Consider the following 15506-nt stretch of genomic DNA (forward strand, 5'->3'; position numbering starts at 1 on the left):
ATCAACAAGCATTTTGAATATAGAAATGTCAGGCCTGAGGACTTTGTCAAGTTCGCTTCTTTTCAACTCAAGGATCAAGCTGCCGAGTGGTATCAACAATACAAAGATTCTAGAGGAGGTCGTGTGATTACCTGAGATGATTTCCGCCGAGACTTCAAAGCTCACCACATTCCACAAAGTGTTGTTGAGAGCAAGCGTGAGGAGTTCCGCAATCTCAAGCAAGGCAGCATGTCCGTGTATCAATACAATACCCAGTTTCAGAAACTCGCTCGCTTTGCTAAGCAAGACGTTCCTGATGAAAAGAGTATGATCTATCAATTCAGAGGTGGCCTTAGAGAAGATCTGCAATTACCTCTCGTGCTTTTTGAGCCGACCAAGTATGATGATTTCTACAACATGGCACTGAAGCAAGAAGCTGCTCAGCTCAAGTGTGAGGCTTCTAAGAAGAGAGTCAGGGATGCAGTTCAGTCTTCTTCTTCCTCACTAGTGGCTGCTAAGCAACAGAAGTTCTGGTTGCCTCCTCCTCCTCCGTTGCGTCAGCCTTTCCAGCAGAAGAACAAAGGTGGCCATGGATCTTCCCACCCACCCAACCCTGGCTATCAGAACAAGTCTTAGAATCAAGCTCCAAAGTCGAATGCTCCTTATCATCGTCCGCTCTCAGAGGTGACTTGCAACAAGTGTCAGCAGAAAGGTCACTATGCTAACAAGTGCTTCAACCAAAGGCGCCTTCTGCCTCCTCCTCCTGTGAGATCTTCCAGCAATGCAGTGGTCAAGCATAATCCCAAGTCTGCAAAGGTGAACATGATGAATGCATCTCAAGCGGAGGAATCTACTGATGTGATAATGGGTAATCTTCTAGTTAATGATATTCCTGCAAAAGTCTTATTTGATACCGGTGCATCGCATTCTTTCATGTCATATCCTTTTGCATCGAAGCACAATTTTGACACAGAGGAATTACCTAGAGCAATGCAAGTTATTTCTCCAGCTAAGCGTTTGAGCTCTAGCATGATGGTTCCGAATGTCGGTATCAAGATGGGCGGCTATAAATTTCTGGCTAAACCAATTGTTCTTGGTGACTCGGATATTGATCTAATTCTCGGCATGGACTGGCTTTCTAAGCACAAGGCTCAACTTGATTGTGCTGCCAGGGAAATTCAATTGACTCACTCTTCTGAGGATGTGATCATCTATGCCGCTCGTGATGAGACCATTCAGTTATTCTCTCTCAATGAGAAGGGCGAGCTAGACGCAATCTCTCAGATTCCAGTCGTTTGTGAGTACCAAGATGTCTTTCCAGAAGAGCTTCCGGGTATGCCTCCTCACCGGCCAGTCGAGTTCGTTATCGATCTTGAGCCTGGCACGGAACCCGTTTGCAAGCGTCCATATAAGCTTGGACCCAAGGAGCTGAAAGAATTGAAGAAACAACTTGATGAACAAGGGCGTCTGGGTTTGATCAGACCGAGTTCATCTCCGTGGGGTTGTGGTGTTCTTTTTGTCCAGAAGAAAGATGGCACGGACCGACTGTGCGTCGATTACCGTCGATTGAACAAGAAGACAATAAAGAACAAGTACCCACTTCCCAACATCAATGAGCTATTTGAGCAACTTAAAGGTGCAAAAGTATTTTCCAAGCTTGACCTCCGTATGGGTTATCATCAGATTCGCATTCGCGAACAAGATATTCCCAAGACAGCATTCAGAACAAGTTTTGGTTCTTATGAATATACTGTCATGTCTTTCGGCCTTGTCAATGCTCCTCCAACATTCTCTCGAATGATGAACTTCATCTTCAACCCCTATACCAATGAATTCGTCCTGGTGTATCTCGATGATATCTTGGTCTTCTCCAAGAATAAGAAGGATCATGCCAAACATTTGCGATTGGTGCTCGACAAGCTCAGAGAGTATCAATTCTATGCGAAGTTTTCCAAATGTGAGTTCTGGCTTGATGAAGTTCTTTACCTTGGTCACATCATCTCTGCCAAGGGCATCGCTGTTAATCCCGAGAAGGTGTCCGCAATTGTGAATTGGGAACCGCCTCAGAATGTCAAGCAGCTCCGCAGTTTCCTTGGTCTTGCAAGCTATTGCCGAAGATTCGTTGAGAATTTCTCTAAGATTGCAAAGCCCCTTTCCAACCTCCTCCAGAAGCATGTGAAGTATGTCTGGACTCCTGAGTGTGACATTGCTTTCAACACTCTCAAAGAGAAACTCATCACAGCTCCTGTCTTAACTCCTCCTAACGAATCCAAGCCATTCGAAGTTTTCTGTGATGCTTCTCTTCAAGGTCTCGGTGCTTTGTTAATGCAAGAGAAGAAAGTTGTGGCCTATACCTCTCGTCAGTTGAAGCCCAACGAAAAGAACTACCCCACTCACGATCTTGAGTTGGCGGCAGTTGTTCATGCATTAATAACATGGAGACATTTCTTGTTGGGAAGGAAAGTGGACATATTCACCGATCACGAGAGTCTCAAGTACATCTTCACTCAGCCCAACCTCAACCTCAGGCAAACTCGATGGGTCGAAATGATTCAAGAGTATAATCCGAGTATTGAATATACTCCAGGCAAGGCCAATGTCATTGCAGATGCTTTGAGCAGGAAGGCTTATTGTAGCAGCTTAATTCTCAAGCCCTTCCAACCGGATCTTTGCGAAGCTTTCCGCAAACTGAATCTCCAAGTGGTTCCTCAAGGCTTTCTTGCCAACCTCCTAGTCTCTCCTACTTTGGAAGATCAAATTCGTGAGGCACAACTCCTGGATACCATGGTGAAGAAGGTGAAACGTGGTATTGACAAGGGTCTTTCCAAATACAAGTGTTATCGCATTGATGACAGAGACACTTTATTCTTCGAGGATCGGATTGTGGTTCCTAAAGGTGATCTAAGGAAGGTCATAATGAACGAAGCGCATAATTCTCTTCTTTCCATTCATCCTGGAAGTACGAAGATGCACCATGACCTCAAGCAGTCGTATTGGTGGACTCGAATGAAGCGAGAAATCGCTCAATTCATGAACGAATGTGATGTCTGTCGAAGGGTGAAAGCAGAACACCAACGACCAGCTGGTCTCCTCCAACCTCTTGCTATTCTAGAATGGAAGTTTGATCATATCAAAATGGACTTTGTGACTGGATTTCCCAAGTCCAAGCGCGGAAATGATGCTATCTTTGTTGTCATCGACAAGCTTACAAAAGTGGCTCATTTTCTTCCTATCAAAGAATCTATCACAGCAGCTCAGTTGGCAGAGCTATACACCTCCAGGATTGTCTCCTTGCACGGCATTCCACAATTGATTTCTTCGGATCGTGGAAGCATCTTCACTTCTAAGTTCTGGGACTCCTTTCAGAAGGCCATGGGCACCAACATTCGCTTCAGCACAACTTTCCATCCTCAAACTAGTGGCCAAGTCGAGCGAGTCAATCAAATCCTTGAAGATATGCTCAAGGCTTGTGTCATTTCCTTTGGCATGAAGTGGGAAGATTGTCTTCCATATGCCGAGTTCTCCTACAACAACAGCTTCCAAGCGAGTTCGGGCAAGGCCCCATTCGAGATTCTATATGGCAGAAAGTACCGTACTTCTCTCAATTGGCCAGAGACTGGTGAACGCCAACTTCTTGGCAATGACTTAATCACAGAGGCTGAAGAAATTTGTAAGGTCATCCGTGAAAATCTCAAAGCCGCGCAATCACGCCAGAAAAGTTACTATGATAGCAAGCACGGTGACTTGGCTTTCGAGATCGGAGACCATGTCTACCTCCGCGTATCTCCAATGAAAGGCACTCGTCGCTTCGGTATCAAAGGGAAGCTTGCCCCTAGATACGTGGGTCCTTTCAAGATCATTGGCAAAAGAGGCGACCTCGCCTATCAACTTGAGCTTCCCTCCAACTTCGCGAACATGCACGATGTGTTCCACGTGTCACAGCTTCGCAAGTGCTTCAAGACTCCTGAGCGCACCGTCAACTTCGAAGAGATTGATCTCCAAGAAGATCTGTCTTATCATGAGCACCCCGTTGCTATTCTGGAAGAAACTGAAAGCAAGACTCGCAACAAGTCAATCAAATTCCTGAAAGTGAAGTGGTCACACCAAGCCACCTAGGAGCGCGAGGATCACCTCCGATCCGAATATCCGGAGTTATTTCAGTCCTAGATCTCGGGACGAGATCCTCTCGTAGTGGTGGAGTGTTGTAACACCCCGGATGTGACTTTCCATATTTGTAACTCCAACTCTTGCCATTTTCGGCTTTAAATTATGAGATCCCCTCCGTGGCCGGGTTTTGTCTTTCGTTTTGCATTTTTTTCATGTCATGCATTTCATATCATGTCATTATGTGCATCTCTTTTGCATACGTGTTCGTCTCATGCATCCGAGCTTTTTCCCCGTTGTCCGTTTTGCAATCCGACACTCCCACATGCACCGGCGCACCCCTCTTGTCTCTTTTCGTGAGCCGGTGTTAAACGTTCTCGGAATGGACCGAGGTTTGCCAAGTGGCCTTGGTACACCACCGGTAGACCCCCTGTCAAGTGTCGTTCCATTTGGAGGTTGTTTGATGCTCCAACGGTTAACCGGGTAACCGCCAAGGCCTTTTGAGTGTTGCAGCCCAACACCCTCCAAAACAGCCCCGTAGCCCATCCAAAACCCCTTCATGCTCTCGGTCGTTCAATCACGATCGTGTGGGCGAAAACTACACCCCATTTGGTGTCTCCTAGCTCCCTCTACCTATAAATATGTGCACCCCTCCGAAATTCCGGGTCCCGAAACCCTAGCCCCGCTCCCTCTCCGCCGTCGGACACGTCTGGTCCGCGCCGGACAGGATCCGCCGCCGCTCGAGCCAACCAGAGGGCGACACGTGGCGCGCCGCCGCTTCCCGCCGCCGCCGTCCCGCGAGCCCGCGCGGGGCCCGGTCGCCGCCCCGAGCGCCTCCCCGCCACCTCGGCCCGCCGTCCGCCGCCTCCGCCTTGACCCCGCCACCTTGGCCCGCCGCCGCGCCGTCTCGCCGGGCGCCGTCGCCGCCGCCCGACGTCTTCCGCGGGTCGCCGCCGCCGCGCGCCACCAGATCCAGGCCGGCGCCGCCCGGATCCGGCGCCCCCTTCCCTCCGGTGACCTTCCCCGTCCCTCCGGCGACCTCCCTCCTCCAGCTCCGGCGAGAGCTCGCACCGGCCAACCTCGGTTCACGTGCAAACCCTAGATCTGGAGGTCTAATTTTCTCTAAGTCCCGAAATCCCTGATATTATGTTGCCCTGTTCATCATATCATATCTACTTGCATACTGCTCCATTTCATGCGCATGATATATCAAAATGTTCATCACGAGATGCTCTACATTTTGTTCCATTGTGACATGCTCGTTTGAGTTCATCTGGGTGCTCAAATCTCTGATGCAAGAGTGTTATATGTTGTTTACTACTGTTACTTATCAGAACTTGATGTTTTGTTAATTTTGTTGCATTTGGTGTGTGCATCTTATGAGTATGAGCTCTACATGTGTTTTGATCTATGACATGCCATGTTTACAGAGCTGCTTGCCATGTATTTTTGTGATCTATGTGGTGACTAGCACAAGCATGCAAACTAGGCTTCGTGATGTTTCTGTTTTCAGGGACTTAGGATTTTGCTAAGTTTTTTTCCTGCTGTTATTTTGATGCCATGTATCCATGTTGCTATAGTGAGATCCATGCTTTGTTTGAGTATGTTCAGTAAGGGTGTTTTGGACATATAGATGTTCTCGCGGGTGTGAGATTGCTGAGTCCTCGTGACTCACAGATTCTACCAAAACAGTTGCAGGTGCCGACGATACCAGTGCAGGTGACGCAACTGAGCTCAAGTGGGAGTTCGACGAGGAACTTGGTCGTTACTATGTTTCGTTTCCTGATGATCAGTAGTGGAGCCCAGTTGGGACGATGGGGGATCTAGCATTTGGGGTTGTCTTCTTTTCATTTGGATTTGACCGTAGTCGGTCTATGTGTGAATTTTGGATGATGTATGAATTAATTTATGTATTGTGTGAAGTGGCGATTGTAAGCCAACTCTGTTTATCCCATTCTTGTTCATTACATGGGATTGTGTGAAGATGACCCTTCTTGCAACAATACCTACAATGCGGTTATGCCTCTAAGTCGTGCCTCGACACGTGGGAGATATAGCCGCATCGTGGGTGTTACAAGTCCTCGAAAGTGGCTATGAAGTGGGTGGTGGGTGGGAAGCGAAATTCTCCTTCGTCATCAGCCTCCAGTTCGAACCGAACATAATTCGGCTGTGAGTCTCCTGCCAAGGACATATTCCTCAACGAATTTAGCACATCGCCCCAGGGTGAGTGTTGGAAGATGTCTGCGGCGCTGAATTCCAAGATCGATAAACGATCGAGTTCGATGTCCGCAGGCTCACATGGTTCGGAACCTATCACCAGAGATGAGTCCGGATTTTCGGTAACACAGATATTGTGTGAGGTTAAGTCCATGTGCGGCTCCAACGCCGGGAAATCTGTGGCGTCCATGGTGGGGTTGAACCTCCTATCCTTGGATGCCACAGTGCGCTCTGGATCTAAGGCCGGAGCGGTCACAAGAGCTATCTCCTGGACGTGATCTGACGACAGATTTAGGTCATGTTCGTCAAGGTGAATGGGAGCGGTCGCCGCGGGCTCGAATCCGGCGAAGATCAAATCTCCACGGATGTCCGCAACGTAGTTCAAACTCCCAAATCTGACCTGATGGCCAGGGGCGTAGCTATCGACCTGCTCCAGGTGGCCAAACGAGTTGGCCCGCAGTGTGAAGCCGCCGAATACAAAGATCTGTCCGGGGAGGAAGGTTCTCCTTGGACAGCATCATTATCGACGATTGAAGGGGCCATCGAACCTTTCGTCGACGGCACATCGGAACTCTCAATAAAAGCACCAATGTCGGTGTCAAAACCGGCGGATCTCGGGTAGGGGGTCCCGAACTGTGCGTCTATGGTCGATGGTAACAGGAGACAGGGGACACAATGTTTACCCAGGTTCGGGCCCTCTCTATGGAGGTAATACCCTACTTCCTGCTTGATTGATCTTGATGAATATGAGTATTACAAGAGTTGATCTACCACGAGATCGTAATGGCTAAACCCTAGAAGTCTAGCCTATATGACTATGGTAATGAATCTGTCTTCTTCCGGACTAAATCCTTCGGTTTATATAGACACCGGGGAGATCTAGGGTTACACAAGGTCGGTTACAAAGGAAGGAATCTACATATTCGGTCGCCAAGCTTGCCTTCCACGCCAAGGAGAGTCCCATCCGGACACGAGCGCAGTCTTCGGTCTTCGTATCTTCACGGCCCATTAGTCCGGCCCATGGCTAACAGGCCGGACGCCTGAGGACCCCTTAGTCCAGGACTCCCTCAATGACCACGACCGAATAGCTACACTACAGAGATCTCATCAGGAGTGATGTGTCGGGCTCTGGTCGTCGATCATGCAGCTTGAGTCATCGATGATGAAGCAGGGGCAACAAGGACAATGTGGGGGTCACTGATGGATCACTAACCAACCTATACTAAGCAGTTTAGATAAGCAGGTAAGGTAACAATAAGTAGGTTACAAATGCAGGCTATGCATCAGAATAGGAGTGATCAATTACAGTAGCAAAATCTAATGCAAGCATGAGAGAATGGGATGGGCGATATCGGGATGATCAAAGGGGTGGATTGCCTGGAAGCTCTGTTGAAAGGGAAGAAGGGTCGTCTTCAACGCAGTCGTTCGCAGGGGCAGCATCAGTCTCGAGGCCTACCAGAGAGAAGAGGGGGGAAGAAACAGTAAATACAGAGCAAACAGATGCATGACAAGTTAACAAGTAGAGCTAGGGGTGTTCTAACGTAGTACTACGCGATACCGGCGAAGGGGAATAACATCCGGGAAAGTTTTCCCGAAGTTTGGCATTTTCGGACAGATGAAAAGAAGGGGGCGGTTGCAGGTTCTCTATGCTAGGGACGTGTGGTGGACGAACGGACCATGTATTCAGATTCTTCTCGTCGTTCTGAGCAATTTTCATGTATAAAACTTTTTCATCCGAGTTACGAATTATTTATTATGATTTTCTAAAGTTTTAAAAGATGTACTAATATTATTATTAACTAAAAAGTAAATACTGCATCAACATGATGTCAGCATGGCATCATCAGTCAACATTGACCATTGACTGGTCAAACTGACAGCCAGGGCCCGCTGTCATTGGCACAAATTAATTAAACAATTTTAATTAGCCAACCTGGTTAATTAGGGTAATTAAACAGGGTTAATTTAGTTAATTAACTATTTCAATTAATATATATTTTTAAAGTTTTTTTGGACACGGGCGTGGGGGGCACCACTGGGTTGTGGCCCATAGGGCCAACCGGGCGTGTGGGTTAACGGGCTGTGGGCGGGGTTGCCTGTCGGGGCGAACCCGGGCAAGGTTCGTCGGGTGCCGGAGCGCGCGGCCGCGGGGGTGGGGAGCAGCGGGCGGCGCCGGCGGAGGGCGGCGCCGGTGTAGGGCGGCGCGCGCATGGCAGGCGAGCGGGGCGGGGGTGGCGCTAGGCGGTGGGGCTATGCAGCGGAGGCAATGGGTGGTGCTGGATGGCTGCGGCGGCAGAGGAGCAGGGCGCCGACGCGGTTGGAGGAGGCGGGCAGCAGAAGGAGGAGGCGAGGCGAGACGGAGCGCACGGGCACGAGCGGCAGCGGCGCTGGGCGCGGTGTGCTACTGTAGGCGCGAGGCAGAGGCGAGACGGAGGCGCACCACGGGTGCAGGGGAAGGCGACGGCAGCGAGACATGGCGAGTTGCAGGGGGGTGAGCGGGGGAGGTAGGGCGACGGCCACGGCACGGTGTCGGCGAGCAGTGGAAGGTACGGCGGGGAGCGAGGCGGGGCGCGCTACGGGATGCGGGTGAAGCCGGCGAGAGGGGCAGCTGCAGCGTGTGGGCGCGCCCGAGCGGCCGGGCACAGCAGCAGCCAGGGACAGCAGCAGCAGCAGCGCGGCATCAATGACATCAGCACGAGCAGGCACGGGCGTGGCGTTACCGCTTGTGTTTGAGTGAACCAGGGCCATCGACGACATCGGGGCGACGTCATAAGCACAATGGCGTACTTGGCCGGCCGCGAGGAGGACAACATCAAGCAAAGCAAACGCGGCAGCGGCGGCGAGCTTTCAGGCACGACAGAGATGATGGCTAGCGGACACGCGCGAGCATGCGGGGTGAGAGGGGAGGAGGAGGAGCTCACGGGGCCCTGTAGAGGTGCACAACGGCTCGAGGAGGGCTCGACGGTGGCGGGTTCGGGGGATGGTGACGGTGATGCAAAGGAGGAAGACGACTCGATCCCGACGCGGTGATGGATCCCGGGCCGCGTTCGTTGGTGTAGAGGGCGGAGTCGAGCACCGCGGAGCATATGGACGCGGCCGCTCGGCGTGGGGACGACGGTGGCTTCGCGTACGACGAAGCCATGAGGACAGGGGCGTTCGGGTGTGTGCGGGGAGGGGAAGGATCTGGGGCGAGAGGGGGAGAGTGAGGGCGCCTAGGGTTGCCAGGGGCGCCGAGGATGGTCTTAACCAGCGAGAGGAGTCGACAGATGGCCGGCGCGTGGTTGATACGTCTCCAACGTATCTATAATTTTTGATTGCTTCATGCTATATTATATTCTGTTTTGTATGATTAATGGGCTTTGTTATACACTTTTATATTATTTTTGGGACTAACCTATTAACCGCAGGCCCAACCCAAATTGCTGTTTTTTTGCCTATTTCAGAGTTTCGCAGAAAAAGAATATCAAACGGAGTCCAAACGGAATGAAACCTTCGGGAATGTGATTTTCGGAACAAATGTGATCCAGAGGGCTTGGAGTCCATGTCAAAAAATCAACTAGGAGACACGAGGCAGGGGGGCGCGCCTACCCCCCTGGGAGCGCCCTCCACCCTCGTGGGGCCCATGTTGCTTCACCGACGTACTTCTTCCTCCTATATATACCTACGTACCCCCAAACCAACAGAAGCATCCACGAAAACCTAATTCCACCGCCGCAACCTTCTGTACCCGTGAGATCCCATCTTGGGGCCTTTTCTGGCGTTCTGCTGGAGGGGGCATTGATCACGGAGGGCTTCTACATCAACACCATAGCCTCTCCGATGATGTGTGAGTAGTTTACCTCAGACCTTCGGGTCCATAGTTATTAGCTAGATGGCTTCTTCTCTCTTTTTGGATCTCAATACAAAGTTCTCCACGATTCTCATGGAGATCTATTCGATGTAATCTTCTTTTGCGGTGTGTTTGTTGAGACCGATGAATTGTGGGTTTATGATCAAGTTTATCTATGAATAATATTTAAATCTTCTCTGAATTCTTTTATGTATGATTGGTTATCTTTGCAAGTCTCTTCGAATTATCAGTTTGGTTTGGCCTACTAGATTGATCTTTCTTGCAATGGGACAAGTGCTTAGCTTTGGGTTCAATCTTGCGGTGTCCTTTCCCAGTGATAGTAGGGGCAGCAAGGCACGTATTGTATTGTTGCCATCGAGGATAACAAGATGGGGTTTATATCATATTGCATGAGTTTATCCCTCTACATCATGTCATCTTACTTAAAGCGTTACTCTGTTCTTTTGAACTTAATACTCTAGATGCATGCTGGATAGCGGTCGATGTGTGGAGTAATAGTAGTAGATGCAGGCAGGAGTCGGTCTACTTGTCGTAGACGTGATGCCTTGATCATACCTAGATATTCTCATAACTATGCTCAATTCTATCAATTGCTCAACAGTAATTTGTTCACCCACCGTAATACTTATGCTCTTGAGAGAAGCCACTAGTGAAACTGGCCCCCGAGTCTATTTTCCATCATATTAATCTTCCAACACTTAGCTATTTTTATTGCCTTTTATTTTACTTTGCATCTTTATTATAAAAATACCAAAAATATTATCTTATCATACCTATCAGATCTCACTTCGTAAGTGACCGTGAAGGGATTGACAACCCCTTTCTTGCGTTGGTTGCAAGGTTTTTATTTGTTTGTGTATGTGCGAGGGACTTGAGCGTGGCCTCCTACTGGATTGATACCTTGGTTCTCAAAAACTGAGGGAAATACTTACGCTACTTTACTGCATCACCCTTTCCTCTTCAAGGGAAAACCAACGCAGTGCTCAAGAGGTAGCAAGAAGGATTTCTGGTGTCGTTGCCGGGGAAATTCGCGCCAAATCAAGTCAAGATTTGACTCCCAGCAACTAGCCATTTATGGCACCATTGCCGGGGAGTCTACGCACTAGTCAAGACATACCAAGTACCCATCACAAACTCTTATCCCTCGCATTACATTATTTGCCATTTGCCTCTCGTTTTCCTCTCCCCCACTTCACCGTTGCCTTTTCTTCACCCTTCTTCCGTTCGATCTTTTGTTTGCTTGTGTTACCATGTACCTTCTTTTTGCTTGCATCTTCGCTTGCTAAAAGTTTATGGATCCTCATCCACTTGTTAATCTCTTTAACAGATCCAATTATGATGAACCTGTTGTTAGTGAGTTTTGTGCACTAGATTATCTTTATGAGGTTTTGCTTGAAATTCGTGAATCTGAAAATTATGATGAAGTGTTGAAAGAAGAAACTTATGAAGTGATTCACGATAGATCTTTGAATAAAAAGCATGATTGCAATGATGTTATTATAAATTCTAATAATGTCAATTGTGCTAATAATATGCAAAACCCTAAGCTTGGGGATGCTAGTTTTTCTATGTCTAATACTTGTTGCAATGATCATGATTGGGGTGATTCTTCTTATGATCTTGAAAATTTATTTAATCCCCACGATGAATATGAGATTGATAATAGTGTTTGCGATAACATTGAAAGTGGGTTTGGAAGAATGTCAACTTTAGATCCCACATATTTGGAGAATTTTCAATCTTATGGTATTTTTGATAAAAGTGGGTTTGGAGAGGTCATGACTTTAGTTAATGATAATCCCACTATTTTGGAAGAGTGTCAACTTTACATGCATGTGGATCGTGTTGAGAATATGTTATGTGATAGCTATATTGTTGAATTTGCTTATGATCCTACATGTAATTACTATGAGAGAGGAAAATATGGTTGTAGAAATTTTCATGTTACTAAATTACCTCACGTTATGTTGAGATTGCTATTGTTTCTTTCCGCTTCCTTGCATATGCTAGTTTTTGCTTGCCTTGATAATTTGTTTGCCTATAAGATGCCTATGGATAGGAAGTATGTTAGACTTAGATGTGTTTGTCACGTGTTTTATGATGCTCTCTTTCTGCTTCAATTCTTGTCTTCCATGTGAGCATCATCGAAATCTCAATGCCTAGCTAGGGCTGTTAAACGATAGCGCTTGTTGGGAGGCAACCCAATTTTATTTTAGTTTTTTTCTTTTTGCTTCTTTTTAGGAATAAATATTTGATCTAGCCTCTGGTTAGATATGTTTTTATGTTTTAATTAGTGTTTGTGCCAAGTTAAACCTATAGGATCTTCTTGGATGATAGTTATTTGATCTTGCTGAAAATTCCAGAAACTTTCTGTTCACGAAAACAATTGTTAAAAATCACCAGAACATGATAAAATACTTATTCCAATTGCAGTAGATCAATAAACAAATTTAATAGGTCGTCCTATTTTGGTAGATTTTTTTGAGTTCCAGAAGTTTGCGTTAGTTACAGATTACTACAGACTGTTCTGTTTTTGACAGATTCTGTTTTTCATGTGTTGTTTGCTTATTTTGATGAATCTATGGCTAGTAAAATAGTTTATAAACCATAGAGAAGTTGGAATACACTAGGTTTAACACCAATATAAATAAAGAATGAGTTCATTACAGTACCTTGAAGTGGTGTTTTGTTTTCTTTCGCTAACGGAGCTCGCGAGATTTTCTGCTAAGTTTTGTGTTGTGAAGTTTTCAAGTTTAGGGTAAAAGATTTGATGGATTATAGAACAAGGAGTGGCAAGAGCCTAAGCTTGGGGATGCCCATGGCACCCCAAGATAATCTAGGGACACCAAAAAGCCAAAGCTTGGGGATGCCCCGGAAGGCATCCCCTCTTTCGTCTACTTCCATCGGTAACTTTACTTGGAGCTATATTTTTATTCACCACATGATATGTGTTTTGCTTGGAGCATCTTGTATGATTTGAGTCTTTTATTTTTAGTTTACCACAATCATCTTTGCTGTACACACCTTTTGAGAGATACACACATGATTCGGAATTTATTAGAATACTCTATGCACTTCGCTTATATCTTTTGAGCTTTATAGTTTTTGCTCTAGTGCTTCACTTATATCTTTTAGAGCACGGCGGTGGTTTTGTTTTATAGAAACTATTATTCTCTCATGCTTCACTTATATTATTTTGAGAGTTTTAAACAGCATGGTAATTTGCTTAAATTGGGAAATTAATCCTAATATGCTAGGTATTCAAGACTAGTAAAAACTTTCTTATGAGTGTGCTGAATACTAAGAGAAGTTTGATGCTTGATGATTGTTTTGAGATATGGAGGTGTTGGTATTAAAGTTGTGCTACTTGAGTAGTTGCGAAATTGAGAAATACTTGTGTTGAAGTTTGCAAGTCCCGTAGCATGCACGTATGGTAAACGTTATGTAACAAATTTGAAACATGAGGTGTTCTTTGATTGTCCTCCTTATGAGTGGCGGTCGGGGACGAGCGATGGTGTTTTCCTACCAATCTGTCCCCCTAGGAGCATGCGCGTAGTGCTTGGTTTTTGATGACTTGTAGATTTTTGCAATAAGTGTGTGAGTTCTTTATGACTAATGTTGAGTCCATGGATTATACGCACTCTTACCCTTCCATCATTGCTAGCGTCTTCGGTACCGTGCATTGCCCTTTCTCACATTGAGAGTTGGTGCAAACTTCACCGGTGCATCCAAACCCCGTGATATGATACGCTCTATCACACATAAACCTCCTTATATCTTCCTCAAAACAGCCACCATGCCTACCTATTATGGCATTCCCATAGCCATTCCAAGATATATTGCCATGCAACTTTCCACCGTTCCGTTTATCATGACACGTTCATCATTGTCATATTGCTTTGCATGATCATGTAGTTGACATCGTATTTGTGGCAAAGCCACCGTTCATAATTTTTCATACATGTCACTCTTGATTCATTGCCTATCCCGGTATACCGCCGGAGGCATTCATATAGAGTCATACCTTGTTCTAGTATCGAGTTGGAATCATTGAGTTGTAAATAAATAGAAGTGCGATGATCATCATTCATAGAGCATTGTCCCAATAAAAAAAAGATAAAGGCCAAATAAAAATATAAGGCCCAAAAAAAAAATAATATAAAGGGAGAAAATAAAAAGGGACAATGCTACTATCCTTTTTTCTGCACTTGTGCTTCAAAGTAGCACCATGATTTTCATGATAGAGAGTCTCTTGTTTTGTCACTTTCATATAATAGTGGGAATTTTTCATTATAGAACTTGGCTTGTATATTCCAACAATGGGCTTCCTCAAATGCCCTAGGTCTTCGTGAGCAAGCAAGTTGGATGCACACCCACTTAGTTTCTTTTGTTGAGCTTTCATGCATTTATAGCTCTAGTGCATCCGTTGCATGGCAATCCCTACTCCTTGCATTGACATCAATTGATGGGCATCTCCATAGCCCGTTGATTAGCCGCGTCAATGTGAGGCTTTCTCTTTTTTTTGTCTTCTCCACATAACCCCCATCATTATATTCTATTCCACCCATAGTGTTATATCCATGGTTCACGCTCATGTATTGCGTGAAGGTTGAAAAAGATTGAGATTACTAAAGTATGAAACAATTGCTTGGCTTGTCATCGGGGTTGTGCATGATGAGAGCATTCTTGTGTGACGAAAATGGAGCATGACTAAACTATATGATTTTGTAGGGATGAACTTTCTTTGGCCATGTTATTTTGAGAAGACATAATTGCTTAGCTAGTATGCTTGAAGTATTATTGCTTTTATGTCAATATTAGACTTTTATCTTGAATCTTTCGGATCTGAATATTCATACCACAATTAAGAGGGTTACATTAAAATTATGCCAAGTAGCATTCCGCATCAAAAATTCTGTTTTTATCATTTACCTACTCGAGGACGAGCAGGAATTAAGCTTGGGGATGCTTGATACGTCTCCAATGTATATTTAATTTTTGATTGCTTCATGCTATATTATATTCTGTTTTGGATGATTAATGGACTTTGTTATACACTTTTATATTATTTTTGGGACTAACCTATTAACCGGAGGCCCAGCCCAAATTGCTGTTTTTTTGCCTATTTCAGAGTTTCGCAGAAAAATAGTATCAAACGGAGTCCAAACGGAATGAAACCTTCGGGAACGTGATTTTCGGAACAAACGTGATCCAGAGGACTTGGAGTCCACGTCAAGACATCAACTAGGAGAGCACGAGGCAGGGGGCGCGCCTACCCCCTTGGGCGCGCCCTCCACCCTTGTGGGGCCCACGTTGCTCAACCGACGTACTTCTTCCTCCTATATATACCTACGTA

The sequence above is a fragment of the Aegilops tauschii genome, chromosome 3 (assembly GCF_002575655.3).
Source record: "Aegilops tauschii subsp. strangulata cultivar AL8/78 chromosome 3, Aet v6.0, whole genome shotgun sequence".
NCBI classification, from domain to species: domain Eukaryota; kingdom Viridiplantae; phylum Streptophyta; class Magnoliopsida; order Poales; family Poaceae; genus Aegilops; species Aegilops tauschii.